Consider the following 5,291-nt stretch of genomic DNA (forward strand, 5'->3'; position numbering starts at 1 on the left):
AAATCACTATTGAGATGACTCTGACAGCTATTCTGCCTCATGTGCCCTGGAAAAGTTGCTGTGGACAGTTGTGACCTTGCTAATAGGCTGGGCAGGAAAGAGACTGCTGGAAAAGGGAGACCAAAATTCTTGTTAGCATTGTTATATCTCATAATATTGTCTTTCCTTTATTCCTTTTTGTTTTTCTTTCAGGCAGTTATGAAGAGTTCTAAGTTCAAACTGCCCTGAATAGTCAGGGTAAGGTTATATGGACGAAATAATTCCCTTATCTTGTTTTTTTATTAGAAAAAAAATCAAAAATTTCAAATGAGATCTCTAAAATGGGACATCTTTATTTCCTGAACATTAGCTCTAAAACAACCGATTTCTCTAATTCCTGCCATCAGTCAGATTGGCCTTGAATTACCTCCCAATAGGCCTCCCATGTGCTTCTAGATGAGAGTGTGTAATGGGGGATCTGTTAATTAACTAGAAGCAAAGTTGCTCGGTGGGGATCAAACACTGGATACGTCCTAAAACTCCCACAGAGAAGATGAAATGCAGCGCAAACTTTAAAGACTTCCCGTCATTAGCTGAGACCTTGCTGCTCCTGGCCCAGACCCCTCCTGTTTCAGAGAACAATGAGGACAATGATGGCAGAAATGAAATAGTGCAGCCAGGGACAAAGGAACTAGCTATTTACCCGCAGAAAAAGAAAGAAAAGGGGGAGGGGGAGAAAAAGGGAGAACTTTCTTTTTCTGTGGTTCTTGTCTACTTTTAATTAATTTATGACTACCAGGGACTCGCACAGAGAGCACACCCAAACACACTGTACCAGAGCACAGTGTTAATATATGTAACATCTACTATTTACTCCCAGGAAAAGTGCACCCACTGTGGAGAAAGGGACGCCGAGGAAGGAGAGAGAGAACAGGATGGAATCAATGAAAAAGGACAAATTGTTGGACTGAATTTTCACTCTTAGGATCAGGGTTCAAATCGGAAGATTACAAAAACAAAAGAAAACAAAGAAATACTTTCCCAGGAGTAATAAATCCATTTAGATCAGCTCTCGATCACAGTAAAATACAGGAATTGTGCTTTGAAAGAGAACTCAAATTTTGGAATTTTCAGAGGCCTCCTGATAATGACCATATAACTATACAAATATATTTTCTCAATAGCAAAACCAGTCATGTTGACTTGTTGTACTTCCCCATTGCTTGACAAGATATAAATAGAAAAAAATATATACTGAAAATTGAGCAAACTATTGAGTAACAAAACCTGACTACTAAAGAACCTCATCTTCGTTTTACATTCTGTATTTTTGCAAAATTCAAATCAGGACCCTTTCCTTGTACCTAAAGTGCAAGAATTCAACAGGATTAAGAGAACGAATAGAACACCAATAAGGGTCACAGAGAAGAAGGAAGCCTTGGCTCTCTCTGCTTCAGATTGAAGCTCTTACTTTAAGATGGACCAGTAGGATAAAGGGAGCCATTATTTACAGGGGCTGGTTGCTCTGCTCCCTGTCTTCAAATTTTAGTTGAAATGGCCACACTAGAATTATTTTCTTTTTAAAGCTCAGTGACAAGATTTACACCTCTGTTTTCAAATCACATGTTTAGAACAATCAGTGGAAACTCCTCAAATGGATGAAACAAGAAAATCCCCCAGGACTGTTTTGTGACTGCTTCCCTTACTTCTCACTTTTTTAATATAAAGGGTTTAGAATTAATAAGCTCAACTACAAAGTCAAGTCTAGGGAAAAAAATTCTTAAGTATATAGTTCAACCAACTGAAAATACTATATAATCAAAAGGAAATGTATATTAGAGGTTTATGTTAGCTGTACATTATAACTAGTGTGTGTGTGTATATATATATGTGTGCATATATATGTGTGTGTGTGTGTGTGTGTGTGTGTATAAACTCCACCTTGAAATGGAAGACACATTGTCAATTAAGACTCTTACCTAGTGTCTTCACTAGGTAAACCCGTAAAGAATAAAGATTACCAGTACATTTTAAAATTGGCATGACTAGGCCATTTACTAGTGGTAATATGGCAGAGTAGCAGAACAGCATGACAGATTAGGAATGAAAGAGCCTAAAGTGATATTTCTAACATCTAACAACTAATTGTGTTCTTAGGAAATATTATTTATTCTTTTGGTATCAGTTTCCATGAGGATAATAATTCTCATTACTCCATAAGGTTATTTTAAGGTTGAATGATATAACACATATCAAAGTTTCCAAAAACCATCAATTTACTTGCAGTCTGACTGTCCTCTGTGGTCTTAGAACAACACTGGGTCCAAAATACAAGATATCCAAAACACAAGGTATTTAGGACCTAGAAATCTACAATAGGATTACCAATTTTGCTGGGATTTCATAATCCTCTTCAAAGTTTTTGAACAAGTTTAGAAATCAATTTAGGAATAATCACTTTCTATAATCCATCCTAGTTAACTTTATATTGCCTTTCATTCACCTAGTGTTTTTTTTGCTATTAACCATATCTTATAAGTGAGATTACTTTATTTCTCCAAAGACAGCAATGACTTACTTAACTTCCATTTCATTCAACAATTCTCATCTTTCTATCCATGCAATATTCTATTTATGCAATAATCTCTAAAATTCTTAATATCTTTTTCTAATCTTTCTGTTATTATAATAATTTGAGGATAATTTTAGAAACATTCTTCACATTTAACAAGAGTTCTATAGGTAGTTATTAAAATCAAAATAACAACAATAGGACAGGACCACACATTATCGATAAAACATATAAGACCTATATCTTAACACAATGAGAAATTGACTAATACTTAATATTTTTAGGATTTAAGTAACTAAAAGTATAAATCTTACTAAAAGAGTGAAGAATCCTGACTATTACAATTATAATTGCTAGAGAAGTGCCCTAAGACAAAAGGCAGGACAAATATCACTAATTTCTGATGCTAAGAATGACTTGATAAGAGGAACCCTCTTGATTTAATTATTTTTTGGCCAGCAATAACACCAGGCTTTAGTGGCCCCTGCAATAGCTTTGGGAAGTATCTAAATACCACTGTCTTGTGTTACATTTGACTTATATAGTATTAACATTTTTTTAAGAAGTTTTTTTCAGTATTTAGAAACTGTGAGAAGCCATATTTCTGACACATTTCGAAAACTTAAAAGACCTGGAAATGCTATGTCCACCCTTGCACATGTCAGCAATCTATCGGTACTGAATGGAAGCTGCCCAAGTGATAAAAACACATACTGTTGGGTTCATCACAGTCCTCACCAGTTCTTTCTGGCTCCTGTAGTTTTTGACACTTGAGATCTTAGAGTAGACTTTAGGGAACTGGAGGAGTAAATTATTCAGAAGATTTTTCTGAGAACATAGATTTTATAGTTGTTCCTCTTAGCCTTATTACGAAAGACCAAAATGTGAAAATCGGTAGAAAAATACAAGATAATAGTCACACAAAAGAAATTAGTAAATGAATGACATTTAAAATAAATGCAAAGAAAATGGGATAAGGATTTTAAAAATTGTATAGAATATTCTAACATATGTGAATTACAATGAAAATACATAAAATACACCAACAATTTCAATCAAAAATAAAAATTATAAAATTTAAAAATTGTATACAAAACAAACATGATGAAAATATACAAAAGGTATGTCACAAAAAAGATAGATTAATATCATAAAATTATGTTACGAGAATGCAGGCACAAATTATAGAACTAAAGAATTAAAGAATAGTGAAAATACAATAAAGAGAAAAAGTTAAATTTAAGTTGTCAAAGCAAAATCCAATTTTTTTGTTTTGTTTGTTTGTTTGTTTGTATTCCCATTGCATAAGCTGACTTTAATTTTAGGTAGCTGTGAACAGGGACCCAATCCCCCACAAAGTTATTCTTCTACACCTGAATTTTCTTGAAGGAATTGAGAGTTTTCTGAATTTGAGATATTAAAAATAAGAAAACAGTAGATGGAACTATCAACCATGCTATTTGATTCCATTTGGACATAGGTATAGCCAGCACAAGGAAGGCCCATATGTATATTTGGCATTAAATAACTGATAGATTTTTAAAATATATCCCTAGAAAGAACAAACTGGAGAATATAAGTAATCTTTTTGAATATGTTCAATTATGAACAGATCAAAGATTAGAACTTGTATCATAATTTCTATTTAGGAAAATATTACTCAAAAGAATAAAGAGAAGATACAGTTTGCTTTCCAAACTATCAAGGACAATCTTTAGGGAAACTTTGTTTGTTTCACAGGCTCTTGATTCATATCCAATTTTGGCTGTCCAAATCTAAACATGGAATCTGAGGCCAACTTCCTCACACTTCCTATTGTGCTAGGGCTGTTTCCACCTACTGTCATATAATGCATGCTCAGGAAACTTAAGATAATTTTAGTATCAGTCTAAGGGGCCATGCCAGAGGACCTACAATATTTGACTGCATAATTAGGCATTATTTTTACAAAATAATGATAATGCAATAATTTTTTTCCCTGTGTCACAAGAATATAAAGGATTCCTTGTACTTGGATTCCTGAATCATTGACATTTAGCAGATAAGCGATACCAATTTTTAAAAATTTCTAATCACTACAATATAGAGCTTTCTAAAATACGTCACATATTTACCTGTCATCTTAAAGACAGAAAACTAAAGGTAAACTTTTTGATAGCTTAGAGTTATAATAAAAAATATCACAATTATACTTTGAAGAATTATCGAGGTTTATACAGTTGTTAAATACTACATCAGTCAGTGATCCTCAGCAGGGGTTGATTTTGTCCCTCCAGAGACTTTCATTAAAGTCTGAAGACAATTTTGTTTGTGTCATTTCTGGGGGAAGTAGGAGAGGTGCTACTGACATCGAGTGGATAGAAGCCAAGATCAATGCTAAACATCCTAAAATGAGCAGAAAATCTCCTTCCAACCCATATCACCCCCCCAAAAGAATTATCTAGCCCCAATGTCAACGGTGCTGAAGAAACACTACACTACACTAAATGAGATCAATCTAATATGACTGTGGTACTTAGACTAATTTTTTAAATTAATTTATTTATTTTTATGGTAACATTGGTTAACATAGACTAATTTTTATGTTTTGGTTTTGCCTTATGTTTGTTTCCTTGCCTATACTGTCTCACTCTGTGAGGGCTTAGAATGGTCCTTCATTATTCTGATTTGCTATATTATTCTGCTATAGGCTTGGAAAACATTTTTTTTCAAGCTTACTACTATATAACCAAATAGCTCA

This window comes from Pteropus alecto, unplaced genomic scaffold (genome assembly GCF_000325575.1).
Source record: "Pteropus alecto unplaced genomic scaffold, ASM32557v1 scaffold103, whole genome shotgun sequence".
NCBI classification, from domain to species: domain Eukaryota; kingdom Metazoa; phylum Chordata; class Mammalia; order Chiroptera; family Pteropodidae; genus Pteropus; species Pteropus alecto.